Here is a 14,346-nt window from a genome sequence, read left to right on the forward strand (position 1 = left end):
GTGAGGAGAGTGGTACTGCAAAGGCATAAAGACTGGAAGACCAGGATGTTAACAAACACACAGCTTGGCTGGGAGGCTGTTCTCGAAGGACTGAGCCCTTCAGCTGAAGAGCACAGAGGGTCACCTCCATCTGTTTAGTTTTACTTCTTCAACTCAACAGTGAAAGTCAGAACAGCTGCTCTTCAGGGTCAGCTCAATTCAACTTATGGCTGTTAAACTCAGCAGGATAGTCAATGCTGGCTGGGAGAGGGGACAGGGGGGCCTGTTGTCAGCACTAAGGCTGGGGCATGAACCAACCCCTACACCTTCATTCTTTATACACAGCATCATTGACACAGTAATTCACGTGCAGAGCACCCCTTGTGGTTGGGCAGTGCACAACACTCAGTCCTGCCATGCCTCCTCAGAGGAATCCCTTCAGATATTCCTTGAATCCCCATTGTGTGCACAGGAGAAACAAGAGACTAGGTACAAGAGATCTTAGGAGATGGGATGGCTCTACAACACAGCTGAAAGCAAAAGCAACAAAAAACAAAGAACAAAACAACCCTCTCTGTGTTTGTTTCTTTTCTTATGATAAAATACCCTGACAGGTGCAACTTATGGGAGAAAGGGTTTATTATGGCTCATCGTTCAAGGGTACAGTCCACCAGGGCATGGAACTGGTGGTGATGGCAGGAGAGGAGGGTGGTCACATGGTATCCACAGGAAACAGATGAAGGCTGGTGCTCAGCTCACTTTCTCCTTTAGGAATGGATTTCCCACCTTAATTAACAGAATCTAGTTCCTTCAAAGGCAGGCCCAGAAGCTAGTATAGTATAGTATAGTATAGTATAGTATAGTATAGTATAGTATAGTATAGTATAATAATATAATATAATATAATATAATATAATATAATATAATATAATATAATATAATAATAGGTATGTCCAGAGTCTTGTCTTCTAGGTGATTTTAGACCCTATCAAGTTTATAATCTGTATCCTACCATTGCAGACTTCAGTGCCAGGCATCATGTGAGCCAGGGAGGGCCAGCTTAGCTGTGGCCAGAGAACTCCAGGAGGGGCCTGTGAATCCGCCAGCTAGTGAATGGCTGTTTAATCCAGTCAGGCTGGAGCTCAAGGAGAAACACACCTGAGCCTACCTCCTCAGACCTGAAGTGAGGTGGCCCATTGTTTCGTGGAAGCCTGGAGCGGCAAAGCCTGGAGCTCCTGCATCCTGAAGGCTGTGGCTGCTCCTCCTCTTAACATGGGGAGGGAGTTTAAAAAAATCAGAAAAAGTTTGGCCCAGCTTTGCTCCTAGGCTGGAAAGCTTAGGGGAACAGAAAAGGCAGAGGTAGCCAAGACACACAAAGACAGCTCTAGGCCTTCCTCCTGGGACTCAAACTTGATGACATCACTTTCTCCTGTTCTGTCTAGCTTATGAGTTTCTTTTCCAGAAAGCCTTTGGAGGAACCTCTCCTGCCCGCAACTTCCTCTGGACTTTTAAGGACACTGAACTCGGTCTCCACACCCTCACCAGCTGTTCTGCTCCCCAACCCCTGCCATGCCAGAGCAGGCTCTTTCACAGGACTCAGAAGACTAACCCCAGGTTTCCTCTTGGGCCAGGGCAGAGGGAAACCTTGGGCTCTGTCCACTTCACCCACTGGCTCATTTGTCGGTCCTTGCACAAGGTAGTGGTTACCTTTTACTCATAGGTGTGCCTCCTTCACTTAGCCCAGGGCCTGGCATCCAGTAGGTGCTCAATTAATGTTCGTTTGAATAATGTAACTTCTAGTTTCTTTGCCAAGGTCAGGGTGTGCTTGTGTGTGTTAGCTGTTCTCCTAGAACCCAGCTGGGGCCCTGCACACCAGTGGTGATGAAATGACACAGATCTCAGTCTCTCTCCTCTCTTTCCTTCCCTCCCTCCCTCAGTCCCTCTCCCTCCAATCCTCTTCCCTGCCCTTCCCCTTCTTTCTCCATCAGGGATCATACCCTTGATGCCTCACGAACAGTAAAGACGGACTGCTGGCCTTGCTGGCTAAAAGCAAATTGCTTCTGATGGTTCTTCTGAACAAATGCTGGGGGGAAAGGAACCAGAAGATGTGTTAATCTGCTCAAGTAAGGGGACCGCATATGATGGAGCAGCTTTCGGGGGCTAGCCGTCACCAGACAATCCATCTGTCTTCTACAGCACGCTGGATAGGAGAGTCAAGAGGAAGCATGGCCGGGACCCAACCCTTGCATCTCTTAAGTACTTGACGGTGGCACTAATATACTTAATCTTTCTAAGGATATTTTCATGTCACTGTTTTCCGATGTCCAGTTGAACACCAGCATCTCCAACGTTAGGTCTGACCCAAGGGAAGGAGCAATAACAAAGCTCTTCAGACGTTCTGGTGTTCCTCCTGCCATGTACCGTCTCCCAGCATTAGTGTGTGCTGGCCTCCTCCTCTGTGGAACACTAGGTTGAACCCAGTGGCTCCTCTCTAGCATCTCAATTTCCCTAAATACCCAAATCCCTTCGGCAACCTAAGCCAAAGGATAATCAGACGTCTCCAGCTCTTTCCTAGTAGGCCAATATTTTGATAAATACCTCAGGTAACATATTAAATAAACTCTTCACTTATTGATTGATTGATTGAAATAGTCTATGTAGTCCCCATCTAGCCTGAAATTCAGAGACCCACTGCCTCCAGAGCACAAGGGACTAAAGGTGTGACCAGCCATGCTTGGCAGTTTAACTACATGTAGGTCCATTTTAAACCTAAAATCTCTGCAATAAGCTCACGTGCATTAACTCCGGCTAATCCAGTTCTTTCATCTCTCCACCATTATCACACACCCCTCAAATCCATTCCCACACATATTCTTCAGACTTCTGCTTGCACAAATTAGCAAACCCACGAAGCTGTTCACAGGTGTGGCCAGCACACTTCTTTGTTTCAGCTCTAGGGTGAGCCTTAATAGAGTCCCGTTACACGTGTGCAGACCGTGGTTCACGTACTAAGGGGCAGCAGCATTGTTTTGTCCTGCATCTCTTGCTGAGAAAATCTCATTCTACAGTCACTGCACAAATAATTCCCCCAGGCGAGGGTGAAGAGGGCACACTGAGGGGGTGGGGGCATATCCTCTAAGGGCGAGGGGGCTACTTTTTCAGATGAAGAAATCTGAAGATTCAATGCCTTCAACCTTCCCAACACACATCTCCATCCTAGGCCACGGGATCATTTATTTTTCCTAATCAGTATGTTGCAGTAAATATTAAATGATGATTTATCCCTTTATCAGCCCCCAAGGTCTCACTCCATGGATGTTACTCCAGTATGGAGCTGAGCACACACATTCAGTTCCCACACCACTTGGCGCTCCAGACCGCCTCTAAGAACTCAGATGTGGTTTACTTCACTGCCCCTGTTGTTTCTGTCCCGGGTGGATATGACTGCCCCAGCGTTTCCTTTCCTCCAGTGCCCAGCACAAACATGACTCCAAAAGCCTGATAGCTTTTCATGTAGGTTTATATATTAAATTCTCAATCCACAAACCCTCTACACAATAAGATTATATCCAATGGACAAATATGCAAACTGCCCTTCTAAAAAGACCTATAGAATCCCTTAAATATATTCATATCTACTTTACGCCAATTAGGTCTACCTGGATCCAGATCACCCTTCTCAAGCTCCATCTTGATTTTTTTCTGCCTCTCTTCGCCTCCTGTCTCTACTTCGGCTCCTCGACCTTTTTCTGCCCATCTCTCTCCTGCCCAATCATGTATCAGTGTAACATAAACGTACATCAGTATCCTCAGTTTAACTGCTGACATCCCTGAGGTCTGAGACTTGAATTTCTGCTGTAAGTTGGCCAACCTTATAATGAGGGGCTTGGGTTTGATTCTCAGCAATTTGAACTTCATGGCTGCCAGGAAGAAGATTTCTTCCCGGACACACCTAGAAAACCTTAGCCTGCTTTTGTGCATCTGGAGCTGGTTACTTTTACTAAGTTTACTCAGAGATTCTGGAAGTCACCAGCCAACATCATTACTTTCCTTATCTTTCTACAGATGGCCAAAAGTTTTATGGACAGAATCACTAAACTACATGCTCTTCACAAGAGATGAATCGGGATGATTTTTAGAATGACTTACAGGATGTGGTGTAGGTAATCCAACAGTGGTCAGGAATCCAAGAATTTCTCAGTGTACTGGTTGGGTATCTCAGCAGTTTCAAGCTGACCCTATGGGTCTGAAGACCCTGGAGACCCACTAGGCTTTAGTCTTCGATAGAAACTCAAAGAAGCTGGTTCTAGCATCGGTGGGGAGAGGGGAGGGTAGGCTGCAGCAGGGAGATAAGTGAGCTTGCTAGCAAGACTGAGGGCAGAAGGTAAAAGAAAATGTTTCCTTCTCCATGTCTTTTTATCTGGACTCCCACCAGAAGGTCTTCCTGACTCAAATAATCTGACCTAAAGAGTCTCTCTCATGGCCCAGCATGGTGACACTTGGCTCTTAGGAGATAGGCAGGCAGATCTCTGTGAGACTGAAGGCAACATAGTCTACATAGTGAGTTCTCTGCTAACCAGGGCTACAGTATGAGAACCTGTCTCAAAACAAACAAACAAACAAACAAACAAACAAAGAAAACCAAAATAAAGTTTCTCACAGCAGTGCCTAGCAGCTTACATAACTGTCTGGTCCCAAGTCCAGTCAGGTTGACAGCTAGGGTCAGCCAATACAAGGTCCAACAGAAGACCCAGCTGCTGGGGCTAAGGAGATGGCTCAGTGGATAAAGTGGTTGCCTAGAAAGTATGAAAAACTTGATCCCCGCACCCACACACAAACTGGAGCACGGTGACATGCCCTCACGATCCCAGTGCTGGGGAGGCAAAGACAGGATGACCTTTGATTCCGTTGGTGAGTTCCTGAAGGTGACACCAGATGTCACTTTCTGTCTCTGTATGCAACCCCGCAACACAATGTGAACACACATGTTAATGCAAACACACATGAGAATGCATACACACACAGGCACACAGTATCTGTACATACATGTGAGCAGGCATACACATATGAGCACACACACATAAGTACACACATATGTATGCATTTTTTAAAGACAAGAAAGAAGAGAAACCTCCCAGTTATTCTTTAAGATGAAGTTGACGTTTTTGTTTTCTGATCCCTTGGGCTCTTTGTCACAGGGACAGAACAAGTATACAATGCCATGCATCTTCTCTTAGAGTCCTGGGAAGTCCCATAATCTCCCATCATCCCTTCCCACATGTTTAAGGCAATGTTCAGCCTAACAACAGCCTTTGATATGAATTTACAACCCTCTGGCAGATGGAGGGAATTATAATGTCTATAAAGTCTTTCTGGGCTGGGAAGATGGTTCAGGGGTAAAAAGCATAAAAGTACTAAGACCAGAGTTCAGATCTCCAGCACTTACATAAATGACAGATAGGAGTGGTAGCCTGACTGTAATCCCAGAGACCAGGACAGAGGTCCCCGGATAAGATTAGTAAATTTTAGGAGCAGTTATTTCTAGTGACAGCCTCTGCCTCAATATATATGGTGGAGAGTGGTCGAGAAAGACCTCTGGCCTTCACATGAATGTGTCTATATGTGATCGCACATGTGTGAACATCACACACACACAAGTGACACACACACAAGTCTTGCTCATTTTATGGGCCTGAAGACAGGGGCTGTTCCTTGATTTATGGGGTGGCACAGCAGCCAGCAAATCCACTGTAAACTCATGATGCCCTCCCTGGGTTTAAAATACCCGGGAAAAGATCCAAATTCACATTTTGAAGAACGGTTTTCACTGAATGCTATTGGTGTTGTACCTCCCTAAAGCCGAAAGATTCTACATCAAGCCATCATTAAACTGGGGATTGCCCACACAAGCTGAATGAAAATTACACCCTTGCTATGCAAAAAGAAGAGATTCCCAGGGACAACGCCTTCTCCCCCTTTCTGCCACATGACTTTCCCAAGTAGTAATCCTAGGTTTCCTTGGGGCATAAGGCTACTGAGGGAGGCAGCTAGCAAAGCCAGCACTCTGTAAGTGCCTAGTCCCTAAAGTGCCTGGTCCCTAAAGTTCCTGGTCCCTATACAACCCAAATCTCCAGGGTCAAATGAGACAAGATTAGAAGACAAGGTCAGATCTCACCATGCAGCAATCCATGACCTTGGATGTGTGTTAGGACCTATAGAAGATGCTCCTACTTTACACATCACAAATAAAGGCTCAGACAGGTAAAAGGAGTTTCTCCTAGACCCAGAGCTGGCTCTGCCTTCATCCAGTCTCTGCATCCAACTGATGTCTTAGGTGGTGAGTTGCTCTGTATGTGGGTGCTGCAGATGTCACCTGGTCAGCACCAGGTTCTAGATTTATGTCTCTTTCCTTTCTGTGTCCTTTATCTTCTCTATAAGCTGCTGGGAACAATTCTCAATCACTTCTCTTGCTGTTCCTGTAGAGTGGGGCTGTCCCCCATCCTGGGTCTTGAATCAGGCCCTTGTTTCTTCCCAGGCTCAGGAACCAGTCTCTCTCTTTGCCCAACCCCTACATCTACCCACAAGGTGAGGGGAGAGAAGAAAGGCCCCAGTTTCAAATTAGCGTGCAAAAGCTAGTGACAGATCTGGAAATGCAGGCCAATTGGCAGAGAGCTTACAGAGCAAACAGGAAGCCCTTGGTTCAATCCCCAGAACCGTACAAATGACATGGTAATGTGTGTCTGCCATTTCCATATTTGGGTGGTGGAGGCAGGAGAATGGGAAGTTCGAATTGTCCTTGGTTACATGATGAGGCTGAGACCATTCTGGGCTACAGGAGACTCTGCCTCAAACAAAACAAAACAAAAGCTAATGACAGTCAAACATGGTTTCTCTGTGAGCATTTCTCCTATCAGATGGACTCTTACAAACATTTTACTGTTGTGTTTCTTGTAATACTACCTGGAATTGTTATTTAGACATCATAAAAATCATTATTATATTCTTAAGGAAGGCAGTTTTGTGCTTGCTGAAGAGAAAACAAAGCCCATGCACATAAGCCACGTGCCACACACACACACACATACACACACGCACACACACACTCTCGTGCATGCAAGTTTGATCTGCCAGAAAACAGCATTTTCTCCCCACATCATTTTGCAGAATAAAAGCGAATGAATAATTGATAGAGCTTTTACAAACATCTAGCTTTTCAAACCCTTCTAGAAAAATCCAGTTCGATTACTCGCAGCCAGCAGTTCTGTGTAAAATTTATAATTCCCAACAGGCCCACATTCCTCAGAAGTACATTATGAACATTAAATTTCTTTTAAAGCAACACACACCGAAACCCACAAAGCTGCTGCCTTCTCCGTGTGTGCGAACTGGAGCCCTACACTCGGACAGGCTCTCTATCCCTGCCTGAATGCCCTCCCTGAGGTGACCCTGAGATACACACAGCAGACAAGCTCCAGCTTTATTCTGATGAGGGCTTATTCTACTGAGCTCTTTGCTGCCAGGCCAAGGCTGTGCAACCCTCAGGGAAAGCACTGCCCTCTCTGGGTTCTGGTAAATCTGCAGACTAGAACAGCACTCTCAAGTGGGCCAGAGGATGCTATACTAGTTAGCCAACCAGTTGGCTGCCTCGGAGCCATGGCCAGACTTACCTGCAACAGATGAGCGTGCCATCCGGCCTTCGGGGGAGGTCTAAAGTTTTAGAGTGGCCAGACAATCTCACTGCAAAGCTGCCTCTTCTGACTAAAGAGTCCACCTTCGGCAGTCCGATTGTGGTTTTTCAGATGCGGAGCAGCCACAGGCCCTTCTAGGGCGTGGGTGACTGGGACACCTCCCCTCTCAGTTTGCCCGCCTACAGCTGGCCACAGGGACTGGCCGGGGAGAGGTGGCTGATGTTCGGTTAGAGAGCGCCCTGAGAGAGCAATTGTGCAGGAGACTTCCTGTTTGGGGAGGAAACCTCACTGTGGTAATTAGTGGCTTAGACTGCAGAGCCACTCTGGTACAGGAATTGAGGCAGGATGGCAAGCTGAAGCCAGGACGCATAAAATGAATAAATGTCACGGAGCATAAAGGAGGGGGTGGGCAGAGACGCTGAGACCCTTCCATGTACAAAGCAAGCAAAGCAGTAAAAGTAGCAACTGATCAATTTCTCGGAGGGTAATTCATTGCTATCACCGTGGCTGTTACCGGCTTCTGTTGAATTCTTTCAGCATTTTGTGCTGATAGGGGAAGCTTGTTGTCACTACATGCCAGACAGTGCCCATAGCAGAAGATGACGGACAGACAGCTCTATAAACATGTCACTGGAAATGGTAGATAAGGGCACACACCCGCTCGCTGCTGGTGGCTTACTGCTGAGTTCCAAGGCGTCGAAGGCAGCCCATGGAACTCGCCTATTGTTGACGGGAACCAAGCTGTCTGGACTTGTGCATGGGCATATCTGACTGTCTTCAGCCTGTGAAGTCTATTGATGAGCCCACACATCCCAGTCTGTGACTTTACAAGGACCAACAGCTAGAGCAGAACCACCAGTCTGGCAGGTGGTCCTCTATGCCTGTCCCTAACAGCAATGCCTCTTGGGGGACAGGGCTAGATTCTGGAATCTCGTGGAGTCCAGCACTGGCCAGTACAGAGATGGGTTTTGTTTTTCTCCTTCTTCATGCCCTGACTTGTGACCCCCTTGCACTGGGTGGGTTCTTTCTACCTGAGTTTGAACATACTCCAGACCCACCGGAATCCCACTTCCTTGGAAATCCAACCGCCTTGCTGTTGGATGCTTTAGACATCTGTCAGCTCCTGTAGCCCTGGATAACATTTACCCACTCTGAACCAACAAGTAAGGCTGGGTTAGCAGCATGTCGCTGTACTCAGACTGCCCCGAATATGAACTTGAGTTCAACCACGTGCGAACTGTGTGGCCTTGGGAAGGCTTCTTTCCTACTGAGGGGCTCATGTAGACCAGGTTAGTCTTAAACTCCATGTGTTGTAAAGAATGACCTTGAACCCCTGGTCCTTCAGCCTCTACCTCCTCAGTTCTGGGATTACAGGGATCATCTACTATGTCCAGTTTATGTGGGTCTTTGGTTGGAGCCCTGGACTCCATACATGCTGAGCCAACACTGCCAGCTGAGCTATGCGCCCAGCATTCCCTCTGCTTTGACCATTAAGTAAAACAGCGACTACGGAAACCCTTAAAGGCACAAGTTACTCAGTGTTTCCCTGTTGCCTGAATCTGCTCTGTTGCTGGGAGTACCACACAATCCTTGGACAGTACCGCTGAGAATGCAAACCTGTGCGTCTCCCACAGTCCCTCACTCTGAGCTGTGCTCTCTTCAACTAGAAGATGCCTACAGAGCCAATAGGTTTCAAGGAGAGCTCTCTATTACCAGTGAACCCCAAAATCACCCAGAGCAAAATCCTGGGCGGCAGGATTTAGGACAGAATTCCTGACTTAGTACAGGAGTCCTTTAGACAAGGTTGCTGGGAGACCTCTAGGTCCCCTTAGAGTAGCTGCCCCAAGAGGAAGGGACATTTCCCCAGAAAAAACACACCTGCTGGGTGGAGCAGAAAGGAGCTAACAGATTCTCTGCAGTTCCTTAGAATCTCACCTGCTCCCATGGGGCTTTGCTTAGCGAGACCCTGAAAACAGAGATGCATTAAGGTCTCCATCTCTGATCACAGAGCTCGGATGGCTAGGAGCAAGGCTTTCCCGAATGGTAACCCTGGACCAATCAGAATCCTTGATGACTAGGCTCCGCCTGCTCCCTCCCTTCCAGCTCTGGCCAGTCTGGAACCATCTCTCTAGGGACCATCAGAGGGACTCACCCCATCTCTTACAGAGGCTCAGTCTTATTGGGGCATCGGTTTGATGGGTGCACAAACACTACTTCCATTATCCATCTGACCCCTGCACAGGCGTGGCTGGTCACCCGAACATCCAAGCACTGGCTCCTTGTCACATCCCACACTGTCCAGGTCAACTCCACCAGGAGGGCTGGATCACAGCTACCTAGGACAAGTTTGCCCTCAGAGACATCCGGCCTCACTGTTGGGGTCCTGCTACCTCCATAAGCTACCCCACAAATATCAGGTGTCTATAGTCGGGGTCACTGTTGAAGGTCTGCTCACCAGCCCCAGGAGGGCCTTGCTGATCCTCATATTCCTCCACATCTGTGTGATGCTCTTGGGACTGTCTCCTCGTTTGTACGAATTAATCTAAACCGATGCCAAAGAGGCTCAAAACAAGCAATGAGAGCCGGGGAGCAGTTCAGTGCAAGAGCACTTGCCCAGAATGCTCTAGCCCTGTGTTTAGTTCCCAGCGTGGAAATGATGTCTAAGCACCAAGCTGCTGGCATAGAGCTTAAGACAGACACAGCGACCTGACTACAGAACAGTCAGGGGTAGTCACAGTTGCTCCCGTGGGTGAACAAGGTGACAGGTAAGGATGTGTTGTTTGGGACTGTTAACTCTCCTGATGCAGGGGCATTCCTCAAACAGTGCTCTGGAGGGCCAGGCACATGGAAGAGAGGCCTTTTCTGTACTTATACTCAGAAACACAGAGGGTTCAGATGAGTTTCCGGAGTGACTGTTGGGTGGCACTCCCACGTGTGGCGGTCTGAGTGCCTGACATCTAGCTAGTGCTCTGTAAAGGGCAGTTGGATAATGAAGCAGGAGCTGAACAGACAGAGTGGGAAGGAGCCTGTGGTGTGTTGAGAGAAAAGACTGCAGGCTAGTCTGTCTGTCCTTGGAAAAGTCATGTGGCTGGGAGGGTAGCACCGCTGCTTGGGCCGGGCTCGGTGGTATGGGGGTAAGCGCACTCAGGAATGGGGACTGTCATTCCAGGCCAGATGGCATGAGCGCATAGCAGGCCAAGGACAGGAGGGGGCATGAGCTGCGGCACACCATCAGAGGCCCAGTTTTGGGGGTCAGTCAGATGATGCGATTTCCTGACAGGATACTTGCAGATCATATGGGGAGCCCATCCCCCCACAACCTTTACAACCTCACGGATTAGAAAGGGGTTTCACAGGTGGGGCAGGAGTAGGGAACAATCACTGGTAAAATGGCTCAGTGGTTCAAGTCTGTCCTGCACAAGCCCTGACAGCCTGCTGGCCTTGTAACCATGTAAAGAGGAGGACAACCACAATGTCTCCCGTGTTGTCCTCTGGCCCCCCACCCCCACCCCGTGTACCATGGCCTGCACATGTCTTCACACATGACAAAAACAGAGGCACACACCCATCCCTTCACAAAGGAGGAAAGAAGCCAACACCGGTTATAAACTGATAAACTGCCTTCTTTTAAGTCCAGAGGCCCATTCCTGGTCCAGACACTAGATAGAAATAATCTCATAGAGTACTTAAAGTACCCACCTCCTGCCTGCCCAACCCAGCAAGTCCCAACCACTCTGCAGGGTTGGGAAGGCAGAAAGAGGCAGATCCAGTTTCAGTCGGAAGCTAGAGAACCCAAGTCTCGGAAGGCCTTCCACCCTTGCCTCAGCCTATTAAGGTTTCAGTTTGCAGACAGCAGGAAGCAGAGAGCCTCTTTTCTGTCCTGGAGGTGGGTGCCTAGACTCTCAGCAAGGGCTCCTGGGGCCAACCCTGTTGCAGAGAAGGGCATCTCAGACTCCATTCTGGGCTTCGATGGTCTGAGAACTACATGAGCCTGGGGGGTCCAATCAGACTAATACTCAAATCTAACATGGGGAAATAACTCAGCTGATAAAACTATTCACCTTGCAATCCGTGAGGACCTGGGTCCAATCCCCAGGCCCCATATAAAAAAAGCTGAACACGCTTGTAATCCCAGAGCTGGGGGAAACACATGAAGCAGGCACATCTCTGGGGCTCACAGGCCAGCCAGCCAGGCTGAGCTGGCATGTCCCAGAGCAGTGATAGAAAGAGCAAAGCAAGAATGACAGCTGAGGTTGACCTCTGGTCTTCATGCTCATGTGAGCACACACTTGCACACCTGTACACACATAAACCCAAACACATAACAATAGTATTCAAACCCTTGGGAACAGAGTGAGGAATCTCATACTTAACAAACTTCGACAACTTGGAGTTCTATGTAATTGATGCCCGTGGGTAGCACTCTCTCTGTTTTATGAGAATACAGTGCCTAAGGGCCCAGGCAAAGCTTACCAATTGAAGAACCAAGTTCAGAGAGCCAGAAGACTACATCCAGCATTGGCTAAGATTCAGACTGGCTGCTTGCGGATTACAAAGCCAGACTCTCCTACAGCTGGCTACCTGCCTCATCCCACCCACTGCGAAGGTGTGTGGCTTTGGACTTTGATCAAGAACTTTCACTTTTTAACACCCTGAAACCCTGCCCAAGACTCTGTCTCTGAAGAGGCTAAGAAAAGACGAACCGAGAAACAAGGCCAGAAGATGGGGCAGGCCAGGATTCCATCTATCTGGTGTCTTCGGGCTGGAGAGACACAGTTTGACCAGATGAGGCCTGGAGGACCTCAGCAGGCTTCGGGTAAGCTGATCAAACTCTAGATGACCAGTTGGGCCATCCTGAGCTCCCAGCTTGAGGCCACCAGCCTCCCATGCTAAGGCCTCCCTTGGGAAGCCTTTTTCTCCAACCTGTCCCTAGGGCATTCTCGTCCCATTCTATCTCTCCATCCACCGAACACTGGTTAAGCATTTGCTTCCTGCCAACCCCTTGCAGACCACTGGTGACAGAGATGAGTAAGACAGGCAGACACACAGCTGGGCCCTCCAAGTGCTTCCGACTGACTCACTTGGTTGCCCAGGAAGACTGGACTTCCGTGTTTTATCAACCCTTGCAGGGCTAGGGAGATGGCAGGGTCAGTGAAGTGTCTAGAACGCAGGTAAAAAGCTAGTGCACCTCCTGAACTTGTAATGGTAGCGTTGGGAAGGCGGAGACAGCAGGATTCCCAGGGCTTGCTGGCCAGACAGCTTAGCCAATCGGCGAGCTCCAGGTTCAGTGAGTGAGCCCATCTTTCAAAACGTGTAAACCAAAAAAAAAAGAAAGACACCCACCATCCACTTCTGGCCTCCACACGGACACAGACTACACACAACAGCCCTTGTGGTGAGTTAGGAGCATGCCCGGTCCCTCTGTGGGCTTGTTCTCCTGCCGCACTGGGCTGTCCAGACAGCCTGCGGACCTGGCCTCCTTTACCTTCTATAGAAGCCCTCTTTGTTGCGAAAGTCTAACAGTCTCTATGATTTGCTATCTGTGTCCTTGCAAAACACGGGGGATCTGGAAGGCTCAGCATTTCCCTGAATAACACAACAGGGTCTCCTGGCTGCCAGGATTAGCTGGACAAAAGTGCACGGAGTCCCGCCCCCCCACATGCACCCTGGCACATGTAAATGTGGGAGAAATGTTGGCTGCTAATTATATCATGGCAGCACTCTGCCGGACAGACATACCTCCCTGGGGAATTTCACAAATCTGGAGCCTGTTTTAGAGTTGGCTCTGAACACCTGTTAGACTTCTTTTACCCACACCACCCCCCATCCCAGATACCCACCAGTACAAACTGCCTCTTGTCCCAAACAGCCTAAGACACAACCTCCACTTTACCTAACTAGAGTAACCAAAGTTACCGCTACACTCCTGCCGGCAGCCTACTCCCAGATTTCAGTGGTCAGGAAGAACTTTCCAGGCTAAGGTTCCGCGGGCAGAGGCGGGCACTAGGCAGATCTGCCTATTGGGTACTAGGCACTACCCCCGCCCCGCGAAACCCGCTGAGCCAAAAACGAAGAACACGTGGGACCCGTGGTAGTTCAGGGCTGCTAACAAGTGCAACCCGGGCTCCAGACGCCTGCTTTCCCCTTGTCTGTGGGCGCCCCGCTGGGATCTTCGGCCACCAGGCTCACGTGGCTTGGTCCTAGGGGGACCAGGTTTCCTGACCTGTAGTGATCGCTCAGGGTGCATCACAACAGGCACGCTACAGGGGTCCCGGGGACAGTGCACAGCCTAAGGCACAGGAGACGAGACAGGGTCACTCACCTCTGCAGCCGGCCGGCCGGTTGGAGGAGCCTTGGCAGCTGCAGGTCGTGGGAGGAGGCGGTGGCTCGGCCCCAGGCTCCTCCTCTCCTTGCGCCCCGCCCTCCCGTGGGGCCGGACCTGGCCGGGTAGTGGCCACCCGCCAGCTCTCTGCCTTTCATCCAACAGTGCCACCCCTTCTGGCCTCAATTGCGGTCCCCGCCCTACACTACAAGTGGAGGAAGCCACCAGCCACCACCCCACGCGGTGCCCCTAGGGAGTCTCGGAGCCTGTCTTGTCACTTCCTGGTCTGCCCACAGGCAGTAAGCAGAACCGACCACCCCGAGACGGCAAGGAACAGGGAGTGGGAGGACGAGGTGG

At 49.5% G+C, this 14,346-nt stretch overlaps 1 protein-coding gene across 2 annotated transcripts in view; it reads right to left on the reverse strand.

Annotated features, from left to right (window-relative positions):
* Nucleotides 1-14,048, reverse strand: part of STEAP3 (STEAP3 metalloreductase) — a 43,342-nt gene extending 29,294 nt beyond the window's left edge. Inside the window, exon 1 of one of the 2 annotated variants that reach the window (XM_080918416.1) lies at nt 13,990-14,048. The gene's annotated coding sequence lies outside the window, so the exon portion shown is untranslated. Of the gene's footprint in view, nt 1-13,560; nt 13,621-13,989 lie in introns of those variants that run through there. The other variant, XM_080918417.1, reaches the window with a different exon arrangement.
* Between the last annotated feature and the right edge of the window lie 298 nt (nt 14,049-14,346).

Source organism: Micromys minutus (assembly GCF_963924665.1).
Source record: "Micromys minutus genome assembly, chromosome: 6".
Classification (NCBI taxonomy): domain Eukaryota; kingdom Metazoa; phylum Chordata; class Mammalia; order Rodentia; family Muridae; genus Micromys; species Micromys minutus.